The sequence below is a fragment of the Hyperoodon ampullatus genome (assembly GCF_949752795.1).
Source record: "Hyperoodon ampullatus genome assembly, chromosome: 8".
NCBI lineage: Eukaryota > Metazoa > Chordata > Mammalia > Artiodactyla > Ziphiidae > Hyperoodon > Hyperoodon ampullatus.
This window is the reverse complement of record NC_136921.1, coordinates 88,856,564-88,873,335: the sequence shown is the minus strand read 5'-3', so window position 1 is coordinate 88,873,335 and position 16,772 is coordinate 88,856,564. Positions and strand designations below refer to the sequence as shown.

The following is a 16,772-nucleotide window of genomic DNA, read 5'->3' as shown; positions in this document are numbered from 1 at the left end:
ATTTTTCAGGCATTTAAACACCAGTATCAAACTCTAGCAGAGGCAATATTATCTCTTATCATAGTGTCAATGTACTTAAATATGAGATTAAAAAATAATTTATACTTCCATCAAAAGCTGCACGCATATCTTAAAGTTTAAATGACGTCTATGTAACACCAGTGTTCCAGTTTGAAACCTTAAGGCTGACTTTCCATCAGCTTGTACTGAATACTGACCCCCTCCCTACTTCCCTTCATCCTGGATTTACTTTCTTGTATTTATTATATGCTGACCTATTTCTCTCCTATTAGATTGTAAACATCTTTGAAGGCAGAAACTAATCTTATTCAGCTTTCTCTCACCTCTGAAATTTGCCTTCCAGCTCTTGGCATCATTCTCTTGTGATTAACATTCAGTACACATTTGTCAAATATGTCTCTTAAAATATGCATCTTAAACATCTCCAATTTTATGACTGGCCACATTTCATTTCTTCTCAATTTAATGTCATTCTTCCTACCCACTAGACAAAAAAAAATCTTTGTAAAGATTTTAATTTTTTTTTTAGATTTAACCACTTTCATGTTATTTCTATAACTAGTACCCAACAGTCAGCTGCTCTGTTTGTGACTAGTAGTCTCTTTCCAAGCTATTATTAGATCTTGTATATAACTGATAGAATCGTTTAAAGAGAGTATGAGTGAATAAGCGAGCAAGGGCAAGATCACAAGAGCACTTCTCTGAAAATCTACATAGGAATTTTATAATCAAGGAGATTAAATTTTAATTTAATCTTTTCATCAATTGGCACTACACATTTGAACCTATGGCAACATCTTTTGGTCGATACATAGCACAACCTTTGTCTTTTCGTGTCCACCGGTGGTTCTCAACTGTGAGTTAGCAACGTCTAGAGACAGTTTTGATCTTCACAGCTGGGGCGTGTGCCTGTGTGCATGTGCACGCACACTCATGCGGGTGGTGTGTGTGTGTATGTGTGTTACCGGCATCTGGTTTGGAGAGGCCAGGGGTGCTGTTGAAACATCCTGCAATGCACAGGTCGAACCCCCGCAAAGAAGAATTACCTGGCCCCAGATGTTAGGAGTGCCAAGGTTGAGAAACCCTGGTATACACCTTGTCTTCAGCTTTTCATTTATAAGTGTAACTAACATATTTTAAGTGTTTACATCCTAAGATCTTGACATATATTACCACTTTTAATCTTCAGGGCAATCTTATGAGGTAGGTATTATTCTCCAGATTTTAGACAAGGAAACTAAGGCACAGAGAAATTAAATAATCACACAACTAATGAATCAAACAGTCTGAAATCCAGATTTGAATCCAGGTAATCTGATTCCAGAGTCTGTGCCCTGCATCATTTCTGCTCTATTTATACTTCTATCCTGCCTGGAATTTCCTCTTGACTCTCTGCCTCCCTTTGCTAATATCTGTCCCTAAAAGTCTTCATCTGTACTCAAGCCTTCCCTCCTTAATTTTGATTCATGCTGATCAATCCCTTCTCTCTCTTTTTCTTTTATGGCTGCATTTATTTGTCTTAGTTATAGTGTATAGGTTTGTTTGCCCTCTTCTTAATTTGATTTATACATTTAAAAAATTATACCATAATATGTAATCCAGTGCCCAAGAAGTCCTCAGAAAATAATTAAGTGAATATCGTCACTAATAGCCAAGCAATTCAGAGGTGAAGAGATGAAACACAAGAAACATCTCACATCTGTTATTTCAGTTTGCCATGTTTTGTGCTTTACTTACCCTGTTACTTTATGTGATTGACATGCTTAGCACTGGTTTCTTTGAAGTACTTGCTAAATATCTTATTGTGTGCTGTGAAATTGATCCTTTGCTGTTGTGCTGCATGTCTAATTTCATCTAGAATCTGTCGTTCTCCTCTAACAGTTTTTCATTCTGAGTGCTAAAAAGTGCTCGAGACGTTCATTCATTCATTGATTCCTTTACTCTTCACTTCACCTTGTACCTAATTGTATATCAGCTCTGATTAAGGCACTGGAAGGAACCAGAAAGGCATTTAAGATAGAATCCTTGAACTTAAATAAGGAGAAGATGGAATCACATATTCTAATATTAGATATACATGCTACAGCTCAGGATATGGTTAGAGGAGGCATCATCGTGGAGATACCATTTCAGTGGCATCGAATTAAGGTCGCGAAAGATATGTAACTTTTTTTGAAAGGCAGAAATGGGGAGGAAGAATATTCCATGCAGAATGATGAGTAACAGCATTGAAAATGTAAAATGAGAGCATTGAACGTAGGTCAGTTTGATTGAAAGGTGTGGGATATTAATGGGCACCAACATTAGAAAAACTAAAGCTCTGATTTGTCATTTAGTTTATTTCTTAAAGGGCAGAGAGTTCACATGACTCCTTTTATTCATTGCTTACAGTACTGGTAATAAAGTTAGAATTCTAGTTTTGTTCATTACTCCATTTGCATTTTCTCTCCTTACAACATTATTCTTTAAAAAGATACAAAAATGGATTTTCCCAGGACTCATATTTAGGGTAATATATTAAATCGCCAGTTTTAACACACCTTATTCCAAACAAGTGTCTTCAACTCCTCTTCTGACCCAAGGATGGTAGAGATCTCTTAGACCTCGACTCCTAGAATTGCTGTGCTGATGAGGGGAAGTTAAGCTATGCATTTTAGGGATGGATGTGATTTGTAATAGAAAGAAAGAATATGTATCTTTGAGGCCCAGAGAAGGAGTGGGCGAAAGTTTACTGACAGTTGAATATTAAGAACTTTCAGGGCTTAGGGAGTCAGTACAAGAGTTTGACTTTAGCTGAGGATTTGTGGAGAGTGCGGGTAGGGCAAGGTCAGTTTATAGAGCACCTTTTCTAGTGACAGAAGGCAGAGTGATGTTTTAGAAATTAGGAAGTTAGTAAGATAGTTATTGGGAAGATTAAATACAGCAAAAGCTCAACATTGGAAGTAGAGCAGAATCTCAATAAATATTAATTCAAAATACCATTGATTAAATTTAGCTTTTATACATCTAAGTATCTATTATATAGAATAAGAAGTGAAAATCTTGTTCAGAGATGAATGTTAGTTCTCATTAAGGTACTTTTCTGCCTGCTTCTTTGGAAAGAGTTGATATGTTGCAGCAACTAAAAATGTAAAACCCTTGAGCAATTGAATATAATTAAGTACAGGTGTTGACTCTGGTTATAATTCATAACTTTTAAGTGACTTTAAGGATTCCTTAATGGTGTGAATTGTCTACAATATAAGTACAATACCAGTACCTGTTAGGTAGAGTTTTCTGGTGTTCTGTACATTAAAAGAATTATATTGTATAATATTGTAATGTGTTGCTTCTAATCAGCAACACATGTATGTGACTTCCTTGGTGGCACAGTGGTTAAGAATCCACCTGCCAATGCAGGGGACACAGGTTTGGTCCCTGGTCCGGGAAGATCCCACATGCCGTGGAGCAACTAAGCCCGTGCGCCACAACTACTGAGCCTGCGCTCTAGAGCCTGTGAGCCACAACTACTGAGCCCTTGTGCCACAGCTGCTAAAGGCCGTGCACCTAGAGCCCATGCTCCACAACAAGAGAAGCCACCGCAATAAGCAAGCGTACTGCAACGAAGAGTAGCCCCCACTTGCCGCAGCTAGAGAAAACTCGTGCTCAGCAACGAAGACCCAACACGGCCAAACATAAATAAATAAATAAATAAAATTTATTAAAAAAAAATTGTTGCACCGGGTCTTAGTTGCGGCAGGCAGGCAACATTTTTTCTTTTCTTTTTTTTAAAATTGAAATATAGTTGATGTACAATATTATGTTAGTTTCAGGTGTACAACATAGTGATTCAATGTTTAAATACATTACAAAATCATCACCATGATAAGTCGACCATCTGTCCCCATATGAAGTTATTACAATATTTTTGACCATATTTCTTATGCTGTATATTGCATTCCTATAACTTATTTATTTTATAACTGGAAGTTTGTACCTCTTAATCCCCTTCACCTATTTCACCCACCCAGCCCCCTCCTCTGGCAGGCCCAGTTTGGTCTCTGTATCTATGAATCTATTTGCATTTTGTTTTGTTTGTTCATTTGTTTTGTTTGTTCATTTGTTTTGTGTTTTAGGTTCCACATAAGTGAGGTTATATGGTATTTGTCTTTGTCTGACTTATCTCACTTATCACGATACCCTCTAACTTATTCCATGTTGTTGCAAATGGCAAGATTTTATTTTATTTTATTTATGGCCATAACTACCTCTTTAAACTACTCTTCCCCCATACAATAAAGAATTTTTGTCATGTCATTTATAAAAAATAAATAGGAACTAGCATTTTTCAGTGTTTATGAATAAAGCTGTAGATGTTAAGTGAATTGCCAATGCAAGTTTAGCTTTCTCCCTTTTCTTTAAATAGTAATGAGCTATAGAATTATAAGGAAGTTGGGAATCATAGTTCTGACACAAGGTAGGACTTTGTTTTGAAGAACGGGTTAGAAATGTGAAAAGATAGAGATTTTTTTGAGGAGGATATCCTTGTCTTGATTTCTAACATTGTATTTAATAATTTATGTTTTACTGGTTTAGGAATGTGGCCCTTAACCTTTCAGTGATTTAGGTGGGACTCTGGATTAGAATATAGATGCTCAGAACATTTATTATTTACCACATAGGACACAGGATGTTTTGCTGTTGTGATTTAAGATTCAATATATTTGTATAATAATTTTATTTCTTTTTTTCTAGAGTCTTTTAAAAAAATTTTTATTGGAGTATAGTTGATTTACAATGTTGTATTGGTTTCAGGTGTACAGCAAAGTGAATCAGTTATACATATATTCACTCTTTTTAGATTCTTTTCCCATATAGGCCATTACAGAGTATTGAGTAGAGTTCCCTGTGCTATACAGTAGGTCCTTATTAGTTATCTATTTTATATATAGTAGCGTGTATGTGTCAATCCCACTCTCCCAATCTGTCCCTCCCCACCCTTACCCCCTGGTAACCATAAGATTGTTTCATACATCTGTAACTCTATTTCTGTTTTGTAGATAAGTTAATTTGTACCCTTTTTTTAGATTCCACATATAAGCAATATCATATAATATTTGTCTCCCTCTGTCTGACTTACTTCACTTAGTATGACCATCTCCAGGTCCATCCATGTTGCTGCAAATGGCATTATTTCATTCTTTTTAGGCTGAGTAATATTTCATTGTATATATGTACCACTTCTTCTTTATCCATTCATCTGTCCAGGGACAGCTGTCCACATCTTGGCTATTGTAAACAACACTGCAATGAATATTGGGGTGCATGTATCCTTTTGAACCATATTTTTCTCCAGATACATGTCTAGGAGTGGGATTGCTGGGTCATATGGTAGCTCTGTTTTTAGTTTCATAAGGAACCTCCATACTGTTCTCCATAGTGGCTGTACCAATTTACATTCCCACCAACAGTGTAGGAGCGTTTTCTCCACACGCTCTCCAACATTTATTGTTTGTAGACTTTTTGATGATGGCCATTCTGACTAGTGTGAGGTGATACCTTGTTTCAGTTTTGATCTGCATTTCTCTAATGATTAGCGAAGTTGAGCATCTTTTCATGTGCTTTTTGGCCATCTGTATGTCTTCTTTGGAGAAATGTCTATTTAGATCTTCTGCCCACTTGTGTTTTTCTTTTGATTGGGTTGTTTGTTTTTTTGGTATTGAGCTGCACGAGCTGTTTGTATATTTTGGAGAGTAATCCCTCGTGTTCATTCATTTGGAAATATTTTCTCCCATTCTGTGGGTTGTTTTTTTCATTTTGTTTATGGTTTCCTTTGCTGTGCAAAAGCTTTTAAGTTATGTAAGTCCCATTTGTTTATTTTTGTTTTTATTTTCAGTACTGTAGGAGGTGGATCCAAAAAGATACTGCTGCAATTTATGTCAGAGAGCATTCTGCCTGTGTTTTCCTCTAGGAGTTTCATAATATCCAGCCTTACATTTAGATCCTTAATCCATTTTGAGTTTATTTTTGTGTGTGATGTTAGAGAGTATCCTAATTTCATTCGTTTGCATGTAGCTGTCCAGTTTTTCCAGCACCACTTATTGAAGAGACTGTCTTTTCTCCATTGTATATCCTTGCCTCCTTTGTCATAGATTAGGTGACCATAAGTGCGTGGGTTATCTCTGCACTTTCTATCCTGTTCCATTGATCTATATTTCTGTTTTTGTGCCAGTACCGTACTGTTTTGATTACTGTAGCTTTGTAGTATAGCCTGAAGTCAGGGAGTCTGATTGCTCCAGCTCCGTTTTTCTTTCTCAAGATTGCTATGGCTATTTGGGGTCTTTTGTGTTTCCATACAAAATGTAAAATTTTTTGTTCTAATTCTGTGAAAAATGCCATTGGTAATTTGATAGGGATTGCATTGAATCTGCAGATTGCTTTGGGTAGTATAGTCATTTTCACAGTATTGATTCTTCCAATCCAAAAACATGGTATGTCTCTCCATTTGTTTGTGTCATCTTTTATTTCTTTCATCAGTATCTTAATAGTTTTCTGAGTACAGTAGGTCCCCTACATAGGGACAAGTTCCGATCCAAGAGCACGTTCCTAAGTCCAATTTGTTCGTAAGTCCAACAAAGTTAGCCTAGGTACCCAACTAACACAAGCAGCTCTATAGTACTGTACAGTAATAGGTTTATAATGCTTTTCACACAAATAATACATAAAAACAAACACAAAAAATAAAACATTTTTAATTTTACAGTACGGTACCTTGAAAAGTACAGTAGTACAGTACAACAGCTGGCATACAGGGGCCGGCATCAAGTGAACAGGCAAGAAGAGTTACTGACTGGAGGAGGAAGTGGAGGTGGGAGATGGTAGAGCTGAAGGATCATCAGCAATAGGAGATGGAGGGCAAACTGCAGTTTCACTCATGCCTGACATTGATGGCACGGGTTCTGGTTCCTTGCTGGATTCAGTTCTATCTACTCTCTTGAAAAAATGATCCAGTGATGTCTGGGTAATATCTCTTTTTTTCCTGTCATAGATGACACAGTAGCACTGGATTGCATTCTTAATGGCTGCTGCAACCTTCGTGTACCATTCTACGTTTGGGTTCTGTGCCTCAAAAACTAACAGTGCCTCCTCAAATAAAGAAAATCCCCTTGCCATTTCCTGCTTCATGAATCTCTTCGGTTCATCATTTACTTCTTCCTCTTGTCTCTCTTCGTCCTTTCTGTGAGCCTCCAATTCCATCAGGTCTTCGTTAGTAAGCTCCTCATATTGCACAGCAAGGAGTTCAGTGAAGTCATACGCGTTCAGATCTAGCTCCAGCTTCTTGCTGAGAGTCACTAAGTTGCTGAAGACCTCTTTCGACTCCTTATCTGAACGCATGTTCACATCTTTGAAAGTTTGCAACTTGAAGGTTCATATGTAGGGGACTTACTGTACAGGTCTTTTGCCCCCTTAGGTAGGTTTATTCCTAGGTATTTTATTCTTTTTGATGCGATGGTAAATGGGATTGTTTCCTTGATTTCTCTTTCTGATCCTTCATTGTTAGCGTATAGGAATGCAAGAGATTTCTGTGTATCCTGCAACCTTACCAAATTCATTGATTAGTTCTAGTAGTTTTCTGGTGGCATCTTTAGGATTTTCTATGTATAGTATCATGTCATTGGCAAACAGTGACAGTTTTACTTCTTTTCCAATCTGTATTCCTTTTATTTCTTTTTCTTCTTTGATTGCTGTGGCTAGGACTTCCAATACTATGTTGAATAATAGTGGTGAAAGTGGACATCCTTGTCTTGTTCCTGATCTTAAAGGGAATGCCTTTCAGGTTTTCACCACTGAGAATGATGTTTGCTGTGAGTTTGTCGTATATGGCTTTTATTATGTTGAGGTAGTTTCCCTCTATGTCCACTTTCTGGAGACTTTTTATCATAAATCAGTGTTGAATTTTGTCAAAAGCTTTTTCTGCATCTATTGAGGTGATAATATGGTTTTTATTCTTCAAATTGTTGATGTGGTATATCACACTGATTGATTTGTGGATATTTCTAGAGTCTTTGGTTATATAATACCTTTTGCTTCCATACTTGATTTGGGGTCTTAAATCTTACATGTACCGATGTTACCTTAGATGCAGATAAAGATCTTTTGACTTGAAACCTTGTCGTGATATCTCCCCCCCACCTCTCTCTGTCTCTCTCTCTCTTTCTCATTGCTTTTATGTAGTTGACATTATTTTCTTTGCTAGAGTCGCACTATGCATCCTGCCTTCATATCTCCCATCAGTATTCTAGTGTACTTCTTTATCACCATATTTGGAGTACAGCAATTCTCTTTTAGCCAGTTCCCTACTTCTGGTTAGTCTTTCTAAAATGCCACTTTTTGTTTGTTACTCAATAACATAAAAACCAATGTTGCCTCCCTATTGACTAGCAGATGCAATCCAGACATACCTTGCTGTTTGGACTTCCCTATTCTTTACCCTACTGGATGTACTAAGCTTTTGTCTCCTAGCACTCCTCAATACAGCATCTCACTATAGTCAGCTTTCCAGTAAGCCTTTTTTATTTCAACCTTCATTTTTTTATCTGATGCTTTTTCCTGTTACTTGTCATGCCTTTCTCTATCTTCTTTACCTATACCAAATTTCTGTATTTAAAGGCCTTGATGATTAGTTATTATTAATTGAAGCTATATTTAAGGTCTTTGCTAGTGAGTATTGTTCTCCTTTTTTATTAGCTTAGATTTGTTTTCCCAACCAATTGTCTAACTGTTAAGACTAAGGGCTTCTTATTTTGATTTTTGTTTTTAATTCTTAAGACTTAGCACATTGTTAGATGTATAAGCAAACTTTCTTTAAGTGGGGAACTTACATTTAGCAAGGCATATTGTGGTTTGCATATGTTGAGGAGGTGACAGTTTATGCATTGATTGTATAGTGGTAGAGGATGGAAAGAACTTAAGTAAAATAGGCCCATCTTGACCACATACCCTCTTATTTCCAAGTAAACTCTAGACATGCAATTTGGGATATCAAGTTTTCCATGACAGGTAGTTTATAAAGTACCGCTGTGAAGCCTGTACACTTAAATACATCACGTGTTTTAAAATCTATTTCTGTATAGCTAGGGATGCTTTGCTTCTGAAAGCTGAATATAGCCCAAATTTAAGTAGTAATATAGCAAAGCAGTTTACTGAAGTGCTGAATTTTCGAAGTATATTTTAATTTCTGAAGTCTTTCCCAGTTAGATTAAGCATCCTAAAAGCATGGATTTATCTATCTTAGTCAAATCTTTATGGAATAAGATAGGACTTGAATTAATTAATTAATGAGTAAGTTGGTCAATCTTCAGTCCATTTATAATTGAAAATAGCCAACTCATTTCCGCCAAATCCTACCAAGAAATAAATATGATGCAGAGTGTTCAATACCATGTGGATAGTCAAATGTATCTCACCAAGTCTGTATTTTGACTGGCTCTCAGTAAAGAGGTACACAAATTTTAAAAGTCACAGCCTTAATATGAGCATTGACATTTTGCATTCACTTAGTGAACACATTTTATAATAGAAATGATTTATTTAATAACTAAAAATATATTTTTTGTTCATTTTATTTGCTGTTACCTCAAAGTATACTGGAGTCAATCAAGCGAGTTTGGGGCTGGAAATTCTGTTAAAGAGTGTGTAATAGAGGGTTAAGAGAGAGAGCTAAGAGAGATAGCAACATTTATGTGGTGGTTAGAGCAAGGAAAGGAATAGCCTGAGAAGAAATGGCCAGAGAAAATAGAAGAAAATCAGGAGAATGCAGTTGAAAAGAAGCAATGGAAGAGACTTCATCAGTGCTCTGAAGTTAGCTGCTACTGAGAGGTGATTCAAGATTCCTGAAGAATGGCTGTTTGATTTAGCATCATGAAGGCAAATCATTGGTGTTCTTTTTGAGATCAGTTTCTGATAGCCTGGTGGGGGCACATTCCAAACTGTTGTGGGTTAAGTTTTGTATAGGAGGTAAAGAAGTGGCGAGAGCAGGAATGGCTTGGAGCCAAGTTTGGCTGGAAAGGGAATTGATGTCTGAGGGTGACTGACTTGACTGATTTAATATAGAATCTTAAGCCTACTTAAATATTGATGGGAAAGTATTGATGGAAATGGTGGTGATACAAATATAGGAGAGAGAGAGGCATAATAGATTGAGGTCTCAGGAAATACAAAGAACAGTCTGTGGAGCAAACTTCCTTGGAAGGGGCTAAGATCCAGAGCAGAGATAGTAGAGATTGGACATAAATAGTAGAAGGTAATGTTTTCCATTTTACTGCTGGAAAGAAGGAAAGATTGGGTAAAAACAAAAAGGGGATTTGGTATTCCAAGATGACATGCATTTTCTCTGTGAAGTGAGAAAGATTAGGTCTCCTGGGTAGCAGGAGAGAAGAGGAAAGATCGGAAATGTGAGCGAAGTCAAGAAGGTTTGAAAAAGGTGCTTTATTGGGAAAGGAAACATTGCAGGATTGCTGGGTGAAAAATCTTTGCGATGGAATCCAGTCTGAGCCTAGCTTATGGTTAAATTTCTCTTATAACACATTGTTTAATAATGAGACTTTACTATAGTTAGTATTATTTTCAGTCACCCTTTTTATATGTATATAAAGAAATGTACAGATATAAAATAATTTTCATGGTTATAGTGGTTTTCTCCCTGTGGCTAGTCACTGCAAAATCAAAATTTTAACTAAAATTTGTATAAATTTTTCTACAAGTTAAACTTGCTTATTGTGTTTAAAAAAGAATGACTTTTAAAAATGACGTGTTTTTATGAACAATGCATGTTCATTATAAAAAGTTTAAGCAAGACAAAACTGATAAAGAAGAAGATTTAAAAATTACTCAATAGCTCCTTGCCTAGGAATTATTTTTATTAGCATTTGGTCTGTGTTATTAAAAGAGAGAAACAATTTTATTAAAATGTGATCATTAATATATATACTGTTTTAAATAGAATACTATATTTAGTTTGAAAGAAAGGAAAAGAACTGAAGTAATACAGAAGAAATTAATGATTCTGTACCAGTTGGTTGACCAACTTGCAGTTGGTCAATTTTTGTTTCAGTATTTGTTGATGCCAGCATACTTAGAATGTGAAACTTTGAAAGTGGCTATGGTTTCTAAGTGGGCCACCTTCTTGACAGATAGAATCTCTTTCAAAGACTGAGAAATCTTACGGTGTTTTACCTTGTTTAATTAATCCACTCAGAGTATATATAGAGAGGAATATTTTCAAAACCTGAATGAGCTTAGCAGTGCTAAAATTTAGCTCTTTCGTACTCTTCAGTTCTAAGAAATAAGAGAACAGGTCCATGTTTACATCCTTAAGTCATAGTATTCTCATCTCTGGCATATGGAAGAAATAGACTCTAATGGAAAGGGACATAACTATTATAAAATATTTCTCAAAGAACTACTCTTTGCCGGAAGCAATGATCATCTTTCTCTAGGAGAAAGGAGAATACTCCTTTCTTCTGGAAACATTTTCTTTCCCCTACTCCTGGAAGAGCATACTCCTTGTTTTTCACTGACTTTGTCACCACTTCGTGGTCTCTTTTGCCAAATCCTTCCCTATCAGACACATGAGTTTTTGAGTGCTCTCTCTGTATGATGTCATCCAGACCCATAACTTTAAACACATCTGATAATTCCCAGTTTTGTATCTCCAGTCATGACCTTCCAAACCACATCTAGTCCATTCTGTCTTATATTCCCAGTACAAACATTTCCCATCTTCTCTACAGCAGCAGTTTTATTTCAGGTTACCACTCATCTGCACCACTTCAACTACCCCCTAACTTAGTCATTTTGCCATCACCCTTGTCCCCTCTCTTAGAGTCTGTTCTTTTGAGAGTAATCAAAGTGGCTTCTTTAAGTCATAAATCATATATCATCATCCTACTTTCCCTTTATTTAAAGCTCCCTAATCAGTGGCTTCCCATTATAGCTAGAATAAAATCCAAACACCCATGGCTTACAAATGTTTGTGAACTGCTTTACTTCTCCAACTTAAACTTCATTTACTATCCTCTGCTGTGGTTCACCCACACTGACCTTATTTCTACTTCTTAGAACTCTCTTCTTTCAGGTCTTCTCATTACTCCCTCATTCTGGCCATTCTATTCTCAGCTCCAATACCGTCTCCTCAGAGAGGCTTCTCTGACTATCCTAGTACAAGTATTGCCCAGCAAATGTAAATTGATACAGCCACTATGGAGAACAGTATGGAGGTTCCTTAAAAAACTAAAAAAGAACTACCATATGACCCAGCAATCCCACTACTGGGCATATACCCTGAGAAAACCATGATTCAAAAAGAGTCATGTACTACAGTGTTCACTGCAGCACTATTTATAATAGCTAGGACATGGAAGCAGCTTAAATGTCCATCAACAAATGAATGGATAAAGAAGATGTGGCACATATATACAATGGAATATTACTCAGCCATAAAAAGGAACAAAATTGAATTATTTGTAGTGAGGTGGATGGACCTAGAGTCTGTCATACAAAGTGAGGTAAGTCAGAAAGAGAAAAGCAAATACCGTATGCTAACACATATATATATATGGAATCTAAAAAAACGGTACTGATGAACCTAATGGCAGGGCAGGAATAAAGACACAGACATAGAGAACGACTTGAGGACATGGTGGGGAAGGGGAAGCTGGGATGAAGTGAGAGCGTAGCATGGACATATATACACTACCAAATGTTAAATAGATAGCTAGTGGGAAGCTGCTGCATAGCACAGGGAGATCAGCTTGGTGCTTTGTGACCACCTAGAGGGGTGGGATAGGGAGGGTGGGAGGGAGGGAGACGCAAGAGGGAGGGGATATGGGGATATATGTATACATATAGCTGATTCACTTTGTTGTACAGCAGAAACTAACACAACATTGTAAACCAATTATAGTCCAATAAAGATGAAAAAAAAAAAAGTTTGCCTAGCAATGCCACCTCCTCCCCCCAGCACACACATGCTCTATCACATTATCCTATTTTATATGGAATAGTACCAAAAAAGCTTTTAAAAATCAGATGACATCCCACCACCAAAATGACCATAGTTAATATTTTCAGACATTTCTTGATTTTACAAAAAAAAAAAAATTGTGATCTCACATTTTTGACTTAATTTATTTAAATAGGAAATGTTTTCACTAATGTAAGTGGGAAATTGCCAAAATTGAAGATAATGAAAATAAATACAATGAAAACTACATATTTAATTTTTTAGCCTTTAGAAGCTCTGAGGCTGAGGCCTGTTCCGTTGATAAAAAGTTATCAACATTTATACATTTATAAATGTTAAACATTAAAGATCAACGGCATCAAACCAACATTTTCTCCTTGACATAGTCAGAAGGACTAAACGAGAATTGAAAGAGAAATAACTTTCTCATCAAGCAATTCAGTATGATATAGTCTTCAAGATGACTCTAGTCATCTTCTTTATCAGTAAAGTATTTCCCCCAAAAGGGAATTGTGATAATAATTGTAACATTTATGATACTAATAGTTTTAGTTAATGTGAAGTTAAAATAAATAACTTTTGCCAGGGACTAGGGTAAAAATGTTGTGGTGAACTAGTAAGAATTAGTGGGGGAAAAACCTGTAAACTCACAAAGTTTACTATAAACTGTTCCAAGATGAATTGAGTGACATGAAATGATGTTATTCAAAATTAATGTTTGAGTATATTACTATGGAGTTTCTTCTAAATTACTAATTCCTACATCATAAAAAAAAAAATAGTATATGCCCCAGTTACTGAAAGAGTTCTCTGTTAAGCACTTTACATATATTATCCAATTTAATCATACCCATCCTCTGAAAGGTAGAAATATCTTCATTTTAAAGATATGATAATGAGATCTTTAGAGGTTCAGTGATTTGTCTAAGCTTTTATGACCAGCAGGGCTGTTAAAGCCCTTATTCTTTTTTTTTTAAAAAAATATTTATTTATTTATATATTTGACTGTGCCGGGTCTTAGTTGCAGCACTCGGGATCTTCATTTGCCGCACTTGGGACCTTTGGTTGTGGCATGTGGCATCCAGTTCCCTGACCAGGGATCGAACCCCGGCCCCCTGCATTGGGAGCGTGGAGTCCCAACCACTGGACCACCAGGGAAGTCCCTAAAGCCCTTATTCTTAACCAGTAAATCTTGTACTAAAAAAGATATGAAAGAATGTTATGATGTGAGTGTACAGTGATGTCTGTTGACCCAGGAGCATGTCTTTGGAAATGATTTTTTAGTTGTAAAAAATGGGAAGTTGCCCAAATGGCCGCCAAATTTTCTGTAAGCTTATATTTTACAGCTCTTTTAGGCCCCAGTTGATCACAGGACTATTCAGTTTTTAAGGATAACTTTAATGTTCCCTTCAGTTCATTTTTATCTTAACTTTTGGCACTGTTTATTTTAAAAAATAAATTTAAGTTATTTGCATAATATGTTACCACCTCATATACAAATGAATAAAATAGGAACACTAACTTTCAGGCATAGGAACAACAACACAATTCAGTTTCTGTTATCCACTTAATTAAAATTGAGGGCTGGGACTTCCCTGGTGGCACAGTGGTTAAGAATCTGCCTGCCACATAGAGAATGGACTTGAGGACACGGGGAGGGGGAAAGGTAAGCTGGGACAAAGTGAGAGAGTGGCATGGACATGTATACATTACCAAATGTAAAATAGATAGCTAGTGGGAAGCAGCCGCATAGCACAGGGAGATCAGCTCCGTGCTTTGTGTCCACCTAGAGGGGTGGGATAGGGAGGGTGGGAGGGAGACCCAAGAGGGAGGAGATACAGGGATGTATGTATATGTATAGCTGATTCACTTTGTTATACAGCAGAAACTAACACACCATTGTAAAGCAATTATACTCCAATAAAAATGTTAAAAAAAAATAGAATCTGCCTGCCAATGCAGGGGACACGGGTTCGAGCCCTGGTCCGGGAAGATCCCACATGCCGCAGAGCAACTAAGCCCGTGTGCCACAACTACTGAGCACACGTACTGGGACTGCTGAAGCCTGTGCGCCTAGAGCCCCTGCTTTGCAACAAGAGAAGCCACTGCAATGAGAAGTCCGTGCACCTCAACGAAGAGTAGCCCCCGCTCACCACAACTAGAGGAAGCCCATGCAGAACAATGAAGACCCAACACAGCCAAAAATAAATTAATTTATTAATAAAAAGATAAATTAAAAAATGAGGGCTGAAATTGTCATTTAAAACCTGCTGATGCATTTACTGTAGGGATGTTGTTGAGGACATCACTATAGTTACTCATTAGCCCCTACATCAAGATGACTATATAAGAAATTTTTCATTCTAAGTGTCATAAAACGTTTTTTATTTCTATAACTGAACTGACCATGTTTCCTTTGTTGATCTGAGTGCCAGGAAACTAACTTTTATTTTCAGTTTTCCTGTTTTATTGTGCTATTTGTGTAAGTTGCCTCATCATGATAAGAAGTAAATAGTATTGTGCTTCCAGGGAAACTTTTTTCATGTTTTTCAGGTATTCAAAAAATTTACCTAAACCATTGTCTGATGTGTTTACTAGTAAGATATAATGTACCTCCTCATTTCTTGCTAATTTTGTTCGTATGAATCAGGTACTATATAACATCGATTGTTTGCCAAGAATACTTAAGTATTATTTTAAATAGTTATATTTAATTGTAATAATATACTTTTAAAATTATTATTACTGAATATTTCCACGTTAAGATATGAACAGATTAATTGTTTTTAATTCTGGGGAATTATATTTAAAAACTTTGCAACCTATAATGAGAATGTCTTGGTGTTTTTGTATGTAAGAATGAGCTGTAGTCGCTGTTTTTCTCTTATCAAACTCAATCAAACTGTCTGTCATGATTCCTATGATACCTCTATCTAAAATAATTGATACTGTATGTTTGAAAGCATCTCATTTGGGGAATATAATCTAATTGGTAATTTTAATTAAATTAACTTGTTTATAAATGTGTTTATTGTTTTGTGGGTATATCATTGCTTTCTGTTTATAATATTTCTTAGTATTTGTTCATTTTTGTGATACTGTTATCTGATAATTTGAGTAAATCCCAGTTGAATTATGTTGCCACATTATGTCTTCAAAAGGGCATCAAGTCAGTACACATGCTTGAGTAATGTCTGGTTGTTTTACCCTTATGTTTCCAGTTGGCAATTTGAAATTATGGCTTCAACTGCACTTTAAATATGTGATAATAACATGTGTTTCTAATAAGGGCCAGCACCATTTTGTTCAGATAGTGTGAATGGTTGTCACTCATATATGACGAATGCACCTTCATCTGCTTCTTTGATAGTCCCCTAAAAACCATACCCTCAAATCAGGCCGATGAAATTAGCTGCTGTGTAAATTGTGTGTCTGAGTGGTTCATTATCTAATCACCGTCAGAACCACAGTGATAAAGTAGATTGAAGCAGGGAAGAGGTCTGCCAGATGATTTCACCACCCCCCGCCCCAAATCCAGTTTCCCTTGGAAACCCTAATAGTGCAGTTTAGAACTTCAGGCTCTCATGCCTGGAACACAGTATCTTTTAATGTACCAAACCTGAAAATACCAGTAGTTCTGGAGCATAATTTTCTTTCTTTAAAGATCATAATTTTATTTATTTCAATCAGTTTTTGAAACGTTGAGGCTCTTGAATTACTGTTTTGCTGCTAGTGCCCTAAATAGTAC

General features: G+C 36.3%; 1 protein-coding gene across 3 annotated transcripts in view; it reads left to right on the top strand.

Moving 5' to 3' along the window:
• The window catches only part of OLA1 (Obg like ATPase 1), a gene marked incomplete at its 5' end in the record, with an annotated part of 164,823 nt that overhangs the window by 82,316 nt on the left and 65,735 nt on the right, over positions 1-16,772 (top strand). The window lies entirely within an intron of this gene.